The sequence below is a fragment of the Pipra filicauda genome, unplaced genomic scaffold, assembly GCF_003945595.2.
Source record: "Pipra filicauda isolate LSUMZ 115617 unplaced genomic scaffold, ASM394559v2 scaffold440_size556015_pilon, whole genome shotgun sequence".
Lineage (NCBI taxonomy): Eukaryota > Metazoa > Chordata > Aves > Passeriformes > Pipridae > Pipra > Pipra filicauda.
The window spans coordinates 264,633-284,553 of record NW_024104577.1 but is presented as its reverse complement, the minus strand read 5'-3'; the positions used below and the strand labels follow the sequence as shown (position 1 = coordinate 284,553).

At 37.8% G+C, this 19,921-nt stretch overlaps 1 protein-coding gene across 2 annotated transcripts in view; it reads left to right on the top strand.

The window, feature by feature from the left end:
• Positions 1-19,921, top strand: part of LOC113984666 (neuroligin-4, X-linked) — a 181,039-nt gene that overhangs the window by 10,107 nt on the left and 151,011 nt on the right. The window lies entirely within an intron of this gene.

The window sequence follows — 19,921 nt, the reverse complement described above, 5'->3', positions numbered from 1 at the left end:
CTTTTTAAAGCAAAATAGAATTGGTTTACTCTGCTTAGCTTGAAATAGTAGATATTTGGTAAGAAATAAAGCACCCAGAAGAAAACAATTTTTTCTCAGAGGATGCAGAGTACTAGCCTTTTATGTTCTTAATAAACAACCTTCCCCTATATATATAAATGGACATAATGCATACAACACCAATTTTAAGAGCAATTTTTCTTCACTTTCTGTGAGCTGCATATTTAAAAGACTATAAGCGTGACTAAGATCTCATTACTGGTTTTGCATTGGTTTATACCATTTTCTTCAGTGACACTGTGCCTAATAACTGAGTGTCTGGAAGCATTTAGTGCTTAAAAAAAAGATAGGTTTTCCCCCCTCCTTTTGCAGCTAAAATCTCATCATTTAATATATTAATTTGGCAGAGATCTCCTTTCAGCTAAGAAGAACTTGTTCTCTGTGGAGTAAATTGTTTACCTATCAGCTATATATGTTTGCCCTAGTGAATGTGAGTGAAATGGTCCATCACAAATTCATGTAACTGCATTAACCTTCTTGACACTGTCACTCTGAAAAGTTAAGACAAGGATAGAGGTGAATGACAGGAGGTGGTGAAAATGGGATTGTTGAACATGGTACACATTTTACTATGTGTAAATAGGCTTAGAACTTAAATGATTTTTAGAGATAAATTTATATTTTAAGTTTATTTGTCCCCTTTAGATGATTCTTGCTATATAGGATTATATTTTATCAGAATTTAAAATCAAGTGGAAATGTTTTTAGTTCCTAATCCATGGTAATTTCTAGTATGTGCTCAGACTATTTGTTTAGACAGATAGAAGTTTCATGTACAGAAGGAAGAAAAATGAAATGGAGGGAAAAAAACCTCAATTACAACATTATTACTTTACAGCAATTTCTTTTTCTGCTCTGACATGCACCGGGATTCATTATTTATAGTACATACTTTTTATGAATAAATAAGCACTGCATTTTATGTAACAGGATATCTCAGCCCAGAACTATTTTTGTAGAGGAGATTGACAATTCTTCAGTTTGGCTGAAGAATTCAATTTTTTTAGAACAATATTTTGCCTTTATTTTCAAAAACATAAATGTTATTCCACAAAAGAAAAAAAAAAAAAAAGAAAAAAGAGAATAGACTAGATGAAGATGAAGAATCTAGACTTTGTCTAGACTGTTACATGCTTTCCAGACTCTTTCATATATCTTTGAAAATAGATTTTTTGGGGGAGGGAGGAGAAGAACAAAGGAATTAATTTATTTTTTGTTTCTTTCTTTTTCCTTTGTTCAGTTTTTATTGTCTAATGTCCTGTAGAAGGCAAAATGGTTTTCAGATATCTAGACTGAGAAAACTGCAAACCTGCAACACCACTCAATCCTGCTTCAGAAATGCACAAAACGACCAGTTTGGGAAGGATGGGAGAAAGTGAGAATGTGAGCCTAGCCCAAGTACAGAATCAGGATATAGCTTCAACACTCAGACTAGGAAATGCTTCCAGGTTCTCTGATCTGGATCTAACTAAAGTCAGGCCAGTAGTCACTCTGACCTATCCGCCAAGATCATGAAGGTAGTAAGTTGACTGAGTGTGATGACATGGCACATACAGGACAACTAGGGGATCAGGCATGTGGATGTAGTCCGCCTGGACTTCGATACTGTTTTTTGCATCATTTTCCTGGAGAAACTGGCATCCTATGGCTTGGACAGGTGCGCTCTTCTCTGGATTAAGAACTGCCTGGATGACTAGGCACAGAGATTGGTGGTGAATGGAGTTACATCCAATTGTCAACCAGCCACAAGCGGTGTTCCCTAGGACTACTTGGGGCCAGTCCTATTTTATATTTTTATTGATGATCTCCACAAGGGCATGGAGTGCACCCTCAGTAAGTTTGCAGAGGACAGCAGGTTTTGGGGAGTATTGATCTGCTGTAGGGTAGGAAGGCTCTGCACAGGGATCTGGACAGGATTGGATTGGTGGTCTGAGATCAACTGTATGAAGATGGATAAGGCCAAGTGTCGGGTCCTGCATTTGGGTCATAACACCCCCATGCAGCGCTACAGGCTTGGGAAAGACTGTGGCCCAGCAGAAAAGGAGCTGGGGGTGCTGGTCGACAGCCAGCTGGACATGAGCCAGCAGTGTGCCCAGGTGACCAAAGAAGGCCTGGCATCCTGGCTTGTGGCCAGCAGGACCAGGGAAATGATTATCCCCCTGTACTCGGCATTGGTGAGGCCACACCTTGAATACTGTGTTCAGCTTTGTAGTCCTCTCACTGCAAGAAAGACACTGAGGTGCTGGGACGAGTCCAGAGAAGGGCAGTGAAGCTGGCAAAGGGTCTAGAGAGTAAGTCCTGTGAGGAGTAGCTGAGGAAGCTGGGGTTCTTTATCCTGGAGAGAAGGAGGCTCAGTGGTGACCTTATTACTCTCTACAACTACCTGAAGGATTGTAGCAAGGTGGGGGTTGGCCTCTTCTCTCAGGCAACGAGTGACAGGACAAGAGGACACAGCCTCAAGCTGCACCAGGAGAGGATCAGGTGGACATCAGGAAGAAATGCTTAACTGAAGGGGTGGTTAAGCATTGTAATGGGCTGGAAGGAATTGGAATCCCAGGGAAGGGATGGATTTACCAACCCTAGAGCTGTTGAAGAAGCAACTAGAATTGGCACGTAGTGCTGTGCCTTAATTGACATGGTGATGTTTGGTCAAAGGTTGGACTCAATGATCTTGGACATCTTTTCCAATCTTAATGATTCTGTGATTTTATGATTCTATGACTTCATTTCTTTTTTCCCTGGTATGGCAGCCTAGAGACATAGAAAAGAATTTTCATTCTAGGTTTTCATAAATATTTTTACACAAAGAGCATTGGTTGTTTAAATTATTGATGCTATAAGTCTTGAATTACCATTGAAGCATGGTAATTTTTGGGTTCAAATGTTGTACATTGGTTATTAAAATTTATTATTGGACAATATTTATTAAGTATTAAAATGGTTATTATTTCTTTTTTTGCTGTGTAATACATTTTGTGTTTCTCTATTGTAAACTAAACTCCACAAAACAAAAGGCCAGGAAAGCTGAAGCTGATGCAGAAGGATGGGCAAAAGAGTAGTAGTTGTAGTTTTTTCCATAGGTACCTGCCATACAAAACCTTTGGATTTTACAGTTGCAAGACTGTGATCATAACAACACAAGACCCAGAGTTTGAGAACATCAAGGGAAGAAGAAAAATAATGTTATGGAGGCTCTGGAAAACACTACCTCAACAGCTTAGGGGAAAACTTAAGGAGCTGTGAATTGCAGAGCCTTGGCATTAGTAAGGCTGAGATATTAGTATACTCAAGGCAAAACATGCCTTAAGAGCATTCATGAATGAAAAATTCCTATTAGATCACTTAAATTTAACATTAGAGATACAAAAATCAGGGTCATGTAGACATAACATAGAACTTTTCCCTGAATGCTTCTTTTTTCTCAAAAAGAGAGAGTATAGGGAATTCCAAGGGTCTTTTTGTTTGGTTTTGGCTTGTTCGAGGTACAGACATAATATATCCGTAGAATACCTTTATTTTTAAACTATATACTGATATTTTAAGGCAAAACCCCAGAATTAACTTTATGTTTTGCTATATTCATATGAATAGAACCAGTACTTTTTTGTACACTGTTTGAAACTATGAGGTGACTTTGTATCCCCTTATAACTTCAATTATTTCATAATGGATGCTTTGGAAGGAAGGGTGTCCTCTCTTCCTAAGACTGCATCATTTATCAAACAGTAATTGCCATGGTACATTTAGATGCACTATGACTTTGTAAATCATCACAAGAATTACCCAATATCTACATTACGCAGTGCCTCAAGGTATTCCAAAATACAAAATCTAGCCACAGGCATTAACAACACATACAGTTACTGCTGTCATATTTTGGTGCTGTTCCCAGAAATGCCACATTCAGAAGACTGTACTTTGAGGAATTATGCTGCATAATCAGATGGCCAAATCCATCAGAAGCTGAGGTACCACAACAGGGAGTACAGTGTTATCCTTGATCTTGGCTTTTGTAGTGGCAAACAGCAATGCCCACAAAATTTCTTGATCTGGTTACTGACTAATTCGGTCTTTCAAACTATTCCCAACACTGGCAGATTTTTTTCATCAGCTAGCCTCAGTTTTCTTTCCTCAGAGAGCTATGCATTGGAAGAATGCAAAAGTTTCTTAATAGCCCGAATAACTACTTTAGACCATGAGATCAGTTATTCAGTGGCTGGATGTCTCAGATTAATTATTCTTAGAGGCTGGCTGATGCAAGCTGAAGAACCTGAGAAATTGTGACTCTCTTGATTCTGGACTGTTCTGATATAATAACTAGGAATGAATAAAAAAAGAACCACAAACCCCCTTCTTCATTTTACAATATGCCTAACTCGTTAGTGGTTGATGAAAGATCCTTACAGGGCTGCTACTCTGTTTCCCACTATGAACTGTATATGTATACAGCAAGGCCATGTTTAAAATTTTTTTTCAACTGCCTATTGCATATATTACACAGGAGAATGCATTTTATTTTTAGGTCCACGTATTTTAGATAATCAGTTCATACTCACATGTGCTGAGCTATATGACAAAAATTTCACGCTTTTTTTCTACACCTGGTTCAGTGAAGATGACTTTGGTGTGAGGCACCAACAACCTCTGGATTTCAGTGATTTCCTTACTAGTAAATGAGTAACCCTCTTTCAAAGATGCCTCTATCAGATCAGTGAGGACTCTATCTGTCTGCCAGTGCCCTTTACTTCCTATATCAGGAATTTACACTACACTAGTTTAGCTCGGATGCCACTGAAAATCATAGTTCTGAATCTCTTGGAAATGCAGTCCGTTTTGGCTGTAGTTATGACAAAATGTAACAAAAATTAATATTTGTTACTCATCCTTCAGTCTAGATGCTATCAGGTGCTGACCAGATTAACTGATGTCTAGTGCAGGTATTGAAAGTATATGCTGACTTCCTTGAGTCCCCTGTGGGTTGGTTCATCTTGCATACCAGAGATCTGCTTTTAAACTATAGACAGGTGTGTGTGAACTAATTATTCTAGGCTCTCAGTGTAATTTATGAGAATAATTAAGAATTTTGGGATGAAATTGACCCTTTCAAGGTTTTCTTCAGCATGAGATTAAGCATGTGTGATTAAGAAATAAATGAATTTGACCAGGTAAAACTTGATCTTGGTCAGTTTACATTGTTCCACAGACTATATGCTGTTGGCTTTCCTGTTGTTCTAAGGCCTCATCTAAGACACCCATGTTATTTATGAAGCAGAGGTCCCTTACAATTGCACTTTATTGTTATTTTTGTTTATATAAAGTTACAGGTCTCCTTTTAAGATATAGGACTTCTCTTTTTGTGGCCTACAGTTCTTGACGTTTGATCATTTGTATCATTTTCAAACACATTTTCTTCATGAAGTTGTGGGATTGTTGGATGTCTGGTGTGCTTGAATGCCATTGACAGCGTTGCCTAAAAGACTCAGGGAGAAAAAACTCCAGGGCAAATTAAGTGGGAGGTAAGAAAAGTGAAGGTTTTAATGAAGCCTCTCAGGCTCTGGGAATACAAACCACGCGCATGCCCCCGACCCGGGTGTTACAATTTTTATTATGATGTCCATCCAATCCCTGTTTGTCCACCCTCTGGCCTTTGCCCCATTCTGCCCCCTGCCCCTCAGGAATTGAGTCTGGGGGAGTTTTGGGACCCCCTCTTCCTCACCTTCATCTTCTTTGGAGCACGTACAGTCCTTGGAGGCTTTCCAAAGTTCTGGGTTTGAAGGTTGCTTTACCTGGGTGATATCTTCTTGTCCAGGCCAGGGTGCAGATGTTCTTAAACAGAATGAAGGCCTACCTTGAAAAAGAGACTAAACACACTACTGGAATTTAGGAGGAATTGATATGGAATGAGGTAATAGGGTTGGATATGTGTAAACTACTGTGCTAAGGGTAAGGGATATAATACAGTTACTTCTAAAATCTACAAAAATTAAAAAATCAAAAAACTCTAAGGTAACAATAGTCCAGTATCTAGCCTTAATTTGAGGTTATTGTACATATCAGAGGTTTTAATCATCAGACTGTAGTCCTTTTTGAACTTCGGCATGCTAGCAGGTTTCTCATAGTTTGTTGTGGGTTATCGGTGTCAAGAAATTTCATTCTTCTATGCAACATAGTCATTCAGTGATTTTAGTTATATGTAAAAAATAGAAACTACCCAGTTACGATGTATGCAGATCATGATGTATGAAAGAGAGTATTTTATATGCTGGTTACCTCCAAGTACATTCATATGAGACATCCTTTTGAAAAATGTGTGGAGGAGTTTTATAGGATTTTCAATTATTCTGAATTTAAAAGGGGTGAAAAAATATAATTGGCATAGCATCAATTTGAAATAATTATAACAGATATGTTTTACTGTGGCTGAGTTTAAGGACTCAGACTATCATCTCTTATTCCTTTGCAAGTTTTGCTAAGCAGAAAAACAGTTGAGATGTGGCTGAATTTTTTGGGGTTGGCAAAATGCGATGTAAAATAGTTAGAGGACTGAGTTCAAAATATAATCACTGAAAATTTCATAAATATTTCAGAAAGAAAATCTCCATGAGTTGCCTGTTTAAATGTATTTAACTCAAGACATAAAATTTAAACTCCCAAATGCAACAATAAAAACATCAGTTTTCACTTCTAGCCAATATTGAACATTCTAAACCCCTACTCTTTTTGACATTATCAATTAATTGTGATATAAAAATTTGGAAGCAGAAGACTAGTTTTATTATTTATAATGATAGGTGAGCACTCCAATTAATGACAAATAATTCTATTTCAAAATTTTACTGAAGAGTACCAAAGAAGGGAATAGAATTCAGCAGCAGCTGTTTATATTTCTCACAGAAAAAGGACTAAAGGATTAGATGTAGATGAATTATTTTTAATTGAGACTCATGTTTAAAAATATTTTTCAAATAAAAAAATTTAAAGTTCTAAAAAATATCATTTGTGCAAATATATATATATGTACATGAATTTTTCAGCTCATTTAAATGTTTGGTGGGTTTTATTGCCAAACAAAACATTGCATGCATCCACTTGATAATCTTGAATGGCTTTTATATGTATAGCTTTTTAGCTTTTTTTTTTCAGGAGTGATTTAAAAAACCCCACAAATGCAAACTCAAATTCTTAAAAAGAAAAACAAGACCATCTGGAGTGGTTCTTTTACTGTGAGCAACTGTCACTTGAATACCAGCTATGGGAGGTTTGTTTTTGTGAGGGCATACATTGCAGTTGGATCCTTGAGTGAAACAGTAGCATTTTTTTGTGCACTGATAATAAGATAGGGATAATCTCTGTTCACATCTTTGGAAGTGATTATATGGCAAGAATCTAATTCAAAAGCGTATGAGCTATGTTTTCTACACAGAGAATTTTTGCTTGGTATCTCAAGTTAATTTTCATCTTCTGAGAATAAAAAAATTTAAAGCCCTCCCTTAAATAATGCAAAGTTAAGAGCTCTGTTTAAAAGCTCTTGTAAGACTTAAGGGCTGTATTTAAAAACAACAGCAAAACCAATAAACATTTGCCCTGATGTTCTGTTGTTTATTGAAGAGATCTAGTAATTGAATTTTTAACTAAAACCAGATAATGATACAACAAAGGCATTTATCACTTAACCATCTACGAGTCTCAATTGCATCTTAGACATGTGAAGGGGAAAAAAAAGAATGAAAAACAACTGTAAACTGCAGTGCTTTTAAGTGTTTGTAATATAGATTACATATTAGTGGAAGATTTAGTTTATTTGTATTGTATTTCAAATTGTTACTTTCATGCAGAATACCTTTGTTAGCATACTTACCTATGTTGGGAAAAATTTCTACAGATAGGGAATTACTTTTTGAAAAATAACAACATTTGGAGTTCTTCGTGCTTGAGAAAGACAAGGATTTTATGGCTGCAGAGATTTGTCACCAGAGAGGTCTTTTGAACCAGTAGTTTTTCAAAACTTTTGAAAATCGGGCTGCAATCAAGCTTATACTTTATCATTATCCTCCATATTAATATTGACCACACGTGCCTGTTTCAGAAGTCTGTATATAGTCAGATTGTATTTCTACAAATATTTTGCAGCACTGTGGAAACAATTCCAAGTTACTGGACTGAGTACACACATCCTCACAGTGACATGACAGTACTGTTCAGCTCTCCACATAGTGGGTGCTCTGCTCAGGCAGAAAGTACTGTGACATTCAGCTTCTGGGACCTGAACCGTGGTCTTTGAAGAGCACTACAATGCAGTTTTGTATCACTTTGGTCAGCGTTAGCTTTGTTTCTCTGTATAACTCAGGGTATATCATCAATTCTTAGAGTTTTTTGAGGTAAAATTTGTCTTGTGGCTTGCAAAGTGGCAGCAGTTTTGCTTTTGTGAAAGAGACTTCTAAAATATGTTTCCTTTTAATGCTCTACACAACCATGCTCCTGGGTATGATTTATGATTTCCCAATAGCAGCTACCAGCTACCTGTCACAATTTCATCCTAAAATTATGTGTCCAACAGACTACAGTCAAGTATGAGACAGCAAATATGAGACATGGATATGTGGACTGACTTCTGCAGTTTACTGATCTCATGAGAACTTTAATTCATTTCAAAGGGCTCTGGATCAATCTTGTAGTTTCTGCTCAAAGCAACTGTAGACTTTCTTCAATTTTTGGAACTGAAATACTAAAAGGCCAACATATTTGTAGTTGATTCACTCATGAATATCTTTATTCTTCCAAGGAACAGCAGGGCAGAGAAAAGCAATTGGCTTCTCAACCAGATAAATGGAAAGAGAGTGGAGATATTGTACTCATGGTAATCATAAATTTGTTTTTGTTATGACCTGTAATCAACAGCATATGATATAACCTATTGCTATTGCAGGCAGGAGATCTAAAGATGACTGACAACCTAGAGCAAGCAAGGTCTAGCCAAAAACAGAATGTTCTAAATGCAGAACAATGGCTTTATATATAGCACTACAGTGAGAGAAATCTTTTCATTTCTGCTTCTGATGGGAGACAAGAGAGGTACGGCGAATTGAGGGATAGGAGGAGACCTCCAGGCCTTAAGCTTCTAGCCCCATTACCTGTGAGGTGAATGCCCTTCCCCCCACCCCAGCACGTGGCCCAGTGACCCCGCAAGGAGCACACACAGACCACCTGGGAGGGACGGACGAAAGAGGAAGTTTATTGTGGGGTTGGGGTTTATAAGGCTTTTAGGAAGGTCAAAGGGGACCAATCATAAGTTCAGGGTCACACAAAAGAAACCATCAGGTAAGGGGTCAACAGCCAATAGGAAGGGGTTAAACAAAGGACCAATGGGACACCTCGGGACATCTTCCCAGGACACCTTGTATGGGAGACAATAGCTTCCCAGGGGGTGTTTGGAAGAGGGATACAGTGACACTGCAGAAAATACACAAACATGTTGAGACATGTTTAAACTACAGTAAAAGCTTCTGTTTCCATAGGGTTTGAGCTGTTTTCCTCACCAGTCCATTTCTGGCAGGACTTTTTCCATACTGTATATGGCAAATTCATTGCCACAGAGAGGATTTATTTGACTTTCAGAAAGCTTTAGAATCTTCAGCAAATATTCCAAGACACTGGAAACATTTTAGGCAACTTACTCAGTTCATGCAATGGAGTTTAAATAAATTTACCAACATATTGATTTCCTGCCCTGGGGAAATGTAAGGGCTTTTATTATCACTGTGTTTTTTATTTGCTTGTTCAATTAATTATTCTAGACTATCCAATGCTAATTTTGGAGAGTCCTAAATCTAATAGATCCAGTTAGTACATGGAGTGGTTGATTAGCTGATGATTGAGATAATCCATTGCCAAGGGTTAATGCTTCTCTTGTGGGTGTTCCAGGGATCTATCATCACTCTTAACCTTTATCTAACATTTGCTACATGGTTCATTCAGCACCACTGATTAAGTTGTAATTTAACTTCCTGCATTTGACTCAAGTCTTAGTAGAAGCATTAAACAAAATGCATTTATTGCACACATATCTTTTGAATGTGTTAAACTCAGTAAAAAGGATTTAGGTCCACATTCTCACCTGTAATATGTGGTTTGACTTTGTTTTTCTGTTATTTTTTTCCTGTGGTCTTCACAGAATATTTTAAGTTGCAGGAAAAGAAAAGGAAACCAAAACTCATACAATGCCAAGTACACTTACCACACCTTCAGCGAAACATCTTAAGTCGAATTTCAAGACTCAATATGGCCTGTTGCCACTTGAGCTATAGGACTTCACACTGTTTAGCTGACAGTAGAATAATCTGGTAGTGAAGAGGGAGGTTGTGCTGCAAGTGACAAGTCCCAGTTTTAGAGGTAACAGTTTAGTTTTCTGTCCAAAAAAATCCATCTCAACTTGCTGCTGCCTCTTTTGCTTCTAGAGATCAGGGAAGGGGGTTGGTCATGAGGTTCCTGTCAAGACAGGATCCCTGCTCTTTTACTCTCCTCATGCACTCCCAACTAATAGTGATGCTGGTAGTGATTACCATCATTGCTGTATGTCACACTTTGCCTCTTTAAAAGGATGCACATTTTAAAATATTTGCTTTTTTAACATACTATGATTTTGGTAAACTGCCAAAACTTTCCTGAAAACAGTGAGAGAAGGGAAAATGGATAGTTTCAATGGCAGCCCACATAAACCAGGATGGAATTAAATTAGAGGAAGAAAGGTTTCCTGCAAAAGACTTTTCTTCTCATTGAATTTGAGGGAAGACAAATTGGAGCCTTAGATATAAATTATCTGCAATTTTTTGTTGTTGCTCGTTGTTACCAAAGTAAATTCTGGCTGTATTTAGATTGCAAACTGGGGTAGGAATTGAAACATTTGGGTCAGACTGGGCTATAGACAGGTTGAGACATGATCTAGAACAGCTGTGTAGTTACTTCTCTCTTCCCACTTACTCCTACTTACAGTTATTTTATCTGTTGAAAGGAAACCTCACATACACAAAAAGAAAGGGAATTATGTTTTTACCAGGAGGCCTTGTTATGTAAACAACTGTGGGAATGAGGCCTAGGGGAAGGCAATAGAGATAGAACCATTAAACTCCAAGATTTGAGGCACTCTCATAAACTTCATATGAAACAGTCTTGTATCAAATGTGCTTGTGTTTGCTCACAAGGCTGTGGTTGCCAGATAGAGACTTAAGTGTTTTTCTCGACAGGGAGGCTAAAATAGGTGTAAGGGTGCATATATCCCATTTCATGTAATTACATTTTTTGTAGTGCTGGAAGAAGATGGAGCTGTTTCTTTTCCTCTGTGACTTTCCATTGGTAGGCAGCTGATTCTGTATGATGATTTAATTAAATTAGGAAAGAGTTAAAATATGTTTCTTCCCTTGTCTCTTTTGAGGACAGAACAATGCCTGGGGATATAGGACTGTAGCAATCCCTGTTCTACTTGACTTGAATCAGGCTTTTGCTCAGTTATCACGAAAGATATTCACTTGAGATGTCAGAGATTATAGTTCAAGCTGTTCTTTAGTTGCTAATACCAAATGACTCTGCTCTATAAGGAGAAATAATGATCTGAGTAATTGATGTAGTGATTCACTGGCATGAATTAGACATAACCAAACACTGAACATCTGCTATAACCTTTGCAACTGGAGTCTGGCTTCTTTGAATCAGGAAAGACTGCTGTGTTGATGGCATATTCTGTCTGCCTTGAAAAAAGTACCTATATTTACAGATCACCGAAGAACAGAATAACTGACTGTTTGGGGTTGGAAGGGACCTCTGGAGATCATTTCATCCAAATTCTGTGCTCAAGTAGAGACATGTGCAGCTGTTTGTCTACGACTGTGTCCAGACAATGTTTGAATATCTCCAAGGAAGGAGACCTTACATCTCTCAGAGCAACCTGTGCCAGTGCTTGGTCACCCTTACAGTAGGAAAGTGTTTCCTGATATTCAGAGGGAACCTTCTGTGTTTCAGTTTGTGCCCATTGCCTCTGGTCCTATTACTGAGCACCGTTCAACACCTGAAATTTTGAATTAAGAAATTTCCTTCTAGAGAAATCTAGAGAAATTGAGAGAAATCTATTTAATCAATACTTGAATGCTTTTAATCACACTGATTGTTTTCAAAGGCTTCTAGGATGATCATATCAGATTGCTGTTGTACTTTGGGTTTGTTACTCTCTACTCCCCAACTTCCTCACAAGTTGTTTTTGAGAAAAGATTGTTCATTCTTCTTCACCAATCATTTTTAGACAAGTAAGGAGGCTGGAAACATGCTTTTGCAGTTAAAATCATGTCGGTTTTTAGTCCATAGGTCTACGTAGGATGTGGTTGTGTCTGCCCTTAGCTTGTGATGATAATCTCTACAGAGGTAAAAACTGCTTAGAATAAACAAATTATTAAATACCTTTTGGAAGGAGAAGAGGCGAGTGATAGGGAGGAAGAGAAAAAGTCAAGTTAAATGAAAGGGATCTATGTCTAAATGGACCAAGACTGTAGTCCAGTGATAACACCTCTCTACGTTCACTGTGGTTTGAGACATTTATTTTCACCTGATGATTTAATGCAAAATGCAGAAACATGGAACTAGTAACCTCATTGCCCTTTCTTTATATAATGCTTTCTACTAGGATGAAAGACATTCTTACTATATTTCATTTTTGACTGCTCAATTTTTGGACACGTTCGTGTGTTAAAATTTCAGTTAGATAATCTCAAAGATTAGTAAGGTTTGTAAAGAGAGTTAATGACACTCATTTTACTAAAAAAATATACTTAGATAAAATGTTGAGGTTTTGGATGGAGAAGACCATCTCCTAAGGGGCTGAAACCAAAGCAATGAACTTTACACTGAATACTTACTAGCAACAAATGTTCTGAGCTTTACCTCCTAAGGGCATTTAGAACTCCTTTCACAACATAATTATCAATTAGACAATTTGAGAGGCTGCACCTCTGTAGCAGATGTAAATGCTAAGTAGGTGGCTCAGTCACGTAAAACCAGTGAAGATAGGTTATAACAAAAAATGAAAGCTTCTCCAGAGAAGAGACACAGAGGTCTTTGTGGAGTCTGTAATTTTCAGTACTCACCGAAGTTAAGGAATTTAGTGCCTAGGTGTATCTCAAAAGTTTTAGTTGATCTGGGTGGAGAAACAAAAAATAGAAGAATATTAGTCGTAACTAGTTTCTCATCTTGACTGATAGTGTGAGTTTATTCTGCTGCAGTGTTTGGTGTGGGTTTTTGTTTGTGCTTTTGTTTACTTTCAATCCTCAGAGTTTCTGTGATGGTGGCTGGGTTAAAATATACTGTGTTCTCAGGAAATTTGGATTTTAGGGATTATGTTATGGATAGAATGACAGCTGCTGCAAGAAGGATATGTTCCTCATTTGTCTGTCATCGTGGGTCTGGTCAAAGTAGGATTTTTTTGCTGTGTGAGCAGTTCACTTGCAGTTCTGAATTAGTAACTTTGTGTCATGGCATCATAGGGTCCAGAAATGTCAGAGGCTTCCCATGGAAGGTATCAGAGCAGGTCCTGTCAGCCAGGGCCTGTCTCCCCCACCAGCCAGGAGCAGGGCAGCCAGGGGCACTGGGGCAGCCTCAGCCTGAGGCATCAGGCACCTCTGTCAGGCTGAGGCCAGGCTGGACCATTCGCCCAATGGTGGTCCCGTCCAAGCAGGGCCATGTCTGGGCAGGGCAGGGCTGTGGGGAGCTGGAGACCGGCCCTGCTGTGGCACTGCTGGGTAGGGGCTGGCAGCCTTGGGGGGCTGAGGAGGGCTCCTGGGCCCCTGGAGAGGGTGAGGGGAACCCCAGGGACAGTCAGAGCTGGTGGTGCCCTCAGAGACATGCTGGGTTGAAATGCTTTTTGCCATAACTTGTTTTGGAGGTGCAATAGAGATGGGTCACATTCTATAATTTGCCTCTAACATATTAGTTTCATTCTGGAGAACTGAGAAACAGAATGAAGGTGAAAATGAGTAAGAGCTCAGTTTTCAAGAGAAGGAGGTCTCAGAACCTCTGCCATTGTTGCTGTCAGTTGGGACCCTCTGCCTTGTAGCCCTGGCAATTTCTGTTACGTTGACACTGAACTGGAATAGCCTCCCTGTGCGTGTCCTGTCTATCAGAAAGGTGTTTTGATAGTATAGAAATGAAAATTTATGCAGCTAGATAGGAAAATCCCTAAGTGCAGACAGATTTTGATGCGCTCATTTCAATTTGATGGTTGGGATTGCAATTTCTCTCACCTTATGCTGCATTTTTGTGGGGTGTGGGAAAAACAGCTTAGTGGCTTAACCAGCAATGATAGTATCTGATACATCACTTATGTAAAGTAAAGAAAAAAACTTTTCCACTTTTGAGAGAGTTTTCATTTATGAATTTTTCTTGAATGAATTTTTAGTCATTCCAGTCTTTCTGGCTATGAAAATTTTAAGGGAATTTCTTCCTGAATTACATAGGATATAGAAAAAAAATCATAAGGGAGAAAGGCAGATATATTTATCAGAGTTTGCTTGTATATAGAGAGGCATATCTAATTTTATCAAAGGTAATTGCTTTACTAGTAATAACTTGGAAGAGACAGAGATAATTAACATTATGTCAAGCATAGCGAGAGCCTTGCTGTAATAGCTGTTTAAGTGCCTTTTCATACATTTCTTGCTGTTAGTTTCAGAAACAGAAATAATATTAAAAGGCCTAAGGAGACTTAACTAGATACTTGAAGTGAGGACTAAAAGATGATCTGAACTCCATGCCACTGGGTGGATTATTCTGTCTTCTATTCATTTGATTCCCTGTCTGCAGCCTCTGAATGCTGTACCTTGACAAGCTTGAGGGCTATTATGTGGAGCTCTTGCTGTTCCATCTGATCTTTAATTTCAGTATGTCTCAGCGTGATCTTGAAGCTCTCTTTGGATTTTGTTTCTTTGACTTCGGTTTTGTCCTTAGTGCTTTTTTTTTTTAAATCTTTTACCCTCTGCTTTCTGCCGTCTTTCTCCCTTAACTGTATTTCAGCCTCTTTTTCCTCCTCCTCCTTAATCTCAAGCTTGGCCTTTCTCTTATCCCTGCCTTGAGATTCAGCCTTTTCTTTTGACACAGGACTAGCACTCTCCCCTTCTCTTTGACCTTAGACTTAGCATTTCTCATGTCCTTTGGTTTTTCTATGTCTTGTTCTACACGCTTTTTTAGCATTGTTACTTTCTGGCCTGGAGTTTCCCTAAGGGGATATATCATTCCATTTACCATTCAGAATTTCTTAACACGGCAAATTACTCTCTTCTGCATCATCAGCATTTCTCTGGTGTGTGTTGCTGTTTTGGGCTGAAGCTTTATGAGTTTAATTCTTCCTGACTTCTCATAGCAGTTTGCAAATTCTTGAGAAGATTTGTTTTGTTTGATTCAAAATGAGTCTAACATCTTTGTTTCTAGCCTGCTTGTTGTATTTTGGGTTTATTTTGTGTTTTGTTTTTTTTTTTTTTTTAATTTGTTTTAAGTTTGATATGGGTTTTTTCCACCTCAGCATGTTTATCTTTTTCTGGAACTTTTCAGGGCTTTGATCTGTAGTATTAATTATTAGGTTTGTTTGTAACTTCATTGTACCAATACTGTCACCCTTTCATTCTTTAAGTTTTTTAATGAAATGTGTATTATATGCTAGACAGATATTTACCTTCAATTATTCCCCTGATGAGGAGAGGATTTTAATCTGTCTTATCTGCTGTATCACATATGACATCTTTGTTTTGGCACGTGGTTCAGGATGATTCTGATATAGCCCACATGAGTAATTAACCTATGTTTTGCCAATCACGTTAGCAAAGACTCGTATCTAAACAATTTTGAAGACAAGAAGATTTCTCAAGAAATGTTAGTACTTTTCTGAAGAAATAAGGTCCACTGCAAATTTGCATTACTTGTTCCTAGCTGCCATCATGCCTTACACACACAGCTTCATTCTTCCTCCCCATCTGCATCCTGTGGAGAGGGCATCAGCCTTTCCATTTCTCTGTTATTCCTGCTCTGCTGCTGCAGTTGTATGTTTGGTAGCAGCCCATTTTCTCCGAAGAGCAGTCTCTGTTTATTGCTCATGTTAGGCTGTTCTGCCTGCTTGCTCTGTTCATCTTTGGTCTCTGCTAGAGCTTTTCCTGCCCTTAGGCCTTGCCGCAGATTTGAACAATCCTATTCTTCCTTTTTCTTGTAGTTTCTCTCTGAAGCCACCCACCTATTTTGTGGAATATTTTAGTTACTTGTGGCTGAGCGTACAGTCCCTCACCTCTGGCTTCAGAGGAATGTCAGTCTTTTTTCCTGCTTTCTCTGACTATGCTACCACAAGGGCATTGTTATGGGACAGGCAGAAGTCGAGACCAGAAGTACAAAGAGGTTCATAGGTTTGACTATTCAAAACAGAAATGGATGAGCAGAGAATCACGAGGAAATTACTATGTCAGAGGGAGAAAGAAGAAACACAGGTTTCACCATATCTTTCTGATCTGCTTGAAGACAAGGAGTATAACTCAAAATATGTACATTTCGAGGGAGTTGTGTAGATGAGAGGCTTCCTGTCTTCTTCTGGTGTGTTGCTTTCAATTAAAGTTTGAGAATGGGTTTGCAAAATGGGACCTTTTTACTTGTTGGTGAATTTCTTCTCTTTAGGCAAAAAGAGAGTTACTGCATATTTAGCAAAGGAAAAGTTACATTTCACTGTCTTTGCATTATTTGATACTTAATTACATTTGGTTCAAGTAAAGAAAATAAAGTACCACCACTCATTTCTTAGATATCAGAAAATCAATGTTACCTCAGTTGGAGTATGTGAAGAGCTGGTTGTTCGTTTTCTAACTTAAAGCCCACACTGTTTGACCCATGAAGATTAATAAGTCTTCTAAATTCAGGATGCCTATTTTTTCCGACTAAATACAAAGGAAGCCTATGGCCAGATTTAGTTATTTTGCTTTCAAATACCTTAATTAATGACAAAAATTATTTCATTTGCATATTTCTGATACTCTTCTAGCTGGTTTGTGTCTATTTCCTGCTGTGATATCTACTTCTAGCTGGCTTTCCTCTTATGAACAACCCTCTCCTCCCAAACTGTCCAGACAATAAACAGTTGAAATAGCAACATCTGCTTAGCTGAAGTTCTGACTTCTGGACTATTGATGTGGAGAGAACATCACAGAATTGCCTGGATGCATTTGCCCATGCTCTCAGGCACGTGGTGTGATTCTTGGGGTGTTCTGTGCAGGGCTGGGAATTGGCATCAATGATCCGGATGGGTCCCTTCCAACTCAGCATATCCTATGTTCCTATGACCCATTGTTTAGTCACTGATTTTATGTTTATAGTTCAAAAGATTTGAAAATTTAATTGCTATGAAAAGTGTCAATACATGGGAAGTTTTCCAATTTAGCAGTGGAGAGCTTATGAAAATTTTCAAAAGAAAGAACTTGATATGAAGCTGAATCAATGGGAAAAAGGGGGTAAACGCTGTAAAAGTTACAGATTTAAAGATGTATTTAGCGATGCTAAGATCGAATTCAAAAGAGTACATTTTCTTAGAGAGACCTCATGAACCTGTCTGCTCAAACAGAAGTTAATTACAACAGTCCAGTAATTGTGTTAAATAAAATTGGTTATCGAAGAATATATCTAGGCTTATATCTAGGTATTGCCAAGAGCTGTCAGAGGTTTTGGAGAGAGTGAGTCATCATGTTCAAAACAAAATAAAACAAACTTTTTATGAGACAGAGATTTTATTTCACAGATTAATAGAATATGCTAAGTTGGAAAGGCACCACAAGGATCATTGAATCCAATTCTTAAGCCTGCAGAGGACCATCTCTAAGAGTCACACCATGTGCCTGAGAGTATCATCCAAATGCTTCTTGAACTCTGGCAGGCTTGGTGCTGTGACCACTTCCCTGGGGAACCTTTTCCAGTGATCAACCACCCTCTGGGTGAAGTAATATTCAACCTAAACCTCCCCTGACATATTTCTCAGGTAAAGACTAAAATAACTGTGCAAATATAATACCTGAATGTCAGTCTTAGTTGTTTCTTGTTGTATCACCTATAACATCAGAGACAGTTGTGATAATTCTGAGAAATGAATCAAATAAGTAGTCTTAAACTGGGTAACATTAAAACTAGGGTGATTATAGCACCATTGGATTCAAGTTAAATATGCATCTGTGGAATGGTGAGCAAACCTGTTATAGATTTCAGAAAAATATGCCTAGAAGAACTGCCAGGTTCCTTTAATATTTTTCTTAAAATTTTATAATTATGAGGAAATCAGTTGTCACAAATATGAAAATAAAATAGCTCTTCAAATAATAAAAGTATATGTAGATGATGCCTAAATTTTTGCTTCAAATTTAAATTCTAGTCTTTTAATATGTGCGCCCATGCTTCCTGATACAAAGGAAGTGCAGTATTTGCTATTGTTTTTTTTGAGAACAATTGACTATTAGAGATAAAGTCTAAACATGATCTGTAAATGCACAGTGTGGTTTACTAGAATATATAAAGTTTAAACTATTAATCTAGTTGTCGACAAAAATCAGTCTGTCAAGGGTAACTAGAAAACATTGTATGACAATCTGAAGGCAAGAAAAATAAACCCATAGGTACAAAGATAAACTTGGAAAACCTAGTGCACAAATAGTACTTTCTTCATTCATTTTTATACTTGAAAGCTGGAGACTATTTTGGTATCATGGAGAGACAGTAAATGCAATCCTTGTGTTTACCAGTAAAGCTGAGTTTTGTTCTGTTCTATTCCTGTAGCAGGAATTAAGCTATAAAGGTTGCTGAAATAAAGAAATGCAAGTTTAAAATAACTGAGAAGGGAAGCTGTGTTAGCCTTAGCAGATTTTCACTGCCATTCACAGCCATTCCTTAAATCCGTCCTTATTTCTTATATCCTAGGTTTAATCACCTATTAGTGTTGGAGAATTGGAATGGCTGTCAGAGTCTACGTGAGCAGTGAAATCTCCAATAAAAGTACCACTGTCACGGGGAGAGATTTAAGACATTACTGTAGCTTGCAATAAAGATTGTCCTAAACTTCAACATCTGATTCCTCAACGGGTGTGTACGAAAAGTTGCAGCATTGCCAGGCTTCCCCTGTAGCAAGTGTCCAGATGGACACTTTGACAGTTTAGCTAGGGTGTTTCACACATTCCTTATTCATAAGGAATTCTGCTTAGCTTCCATATTTCAGAATTTCTCCTTTCCAAACGTGTATTTAGATAGACATCCACTGGTACTTATTTCCAATTTATGAAGATAATCACTGTGTTTACATAGAATCGAGACCTGTGTTTGCAGCTGTTACAATGAATTGCACTTACAGGGAGTGGTTTGGCTGTAGTGAGCCAAAACATTCATGAGAAAGTATTCATTTTGTTTTAAATTGCAGAATCTGCAGTCTCTGCGAGGATCGACTTAGTGAAAATAAGAATAAATGATAAGAAGTGCCTTGGTACTTTATGAGAAAAACAGAAATAAATATACAGAGAGTGCATGAGTTTCTCCTGCAAAATGTATGCGGCTATAAATGCCATAAAATCAACTTTGTTGCCTTTTGACAGAAGAAAAGTATTTCTGCTAATAGAGTCTTGAGATATATTAAAATTACCTGAAATAACTTCCTTGACACTATTAAGGTTTGAGTATTAAGTTGCAGTGTCTCAAGATAGTCCTGACAGAACATACAGTTGATAAATATTGGTATTTATATCTAAATAGTCTATCTAAAATGGATAGACTTTTGAGAAATAGTCTATCCATTGAAATGTCATTTGAAGGGTAAACTACAGTTTTG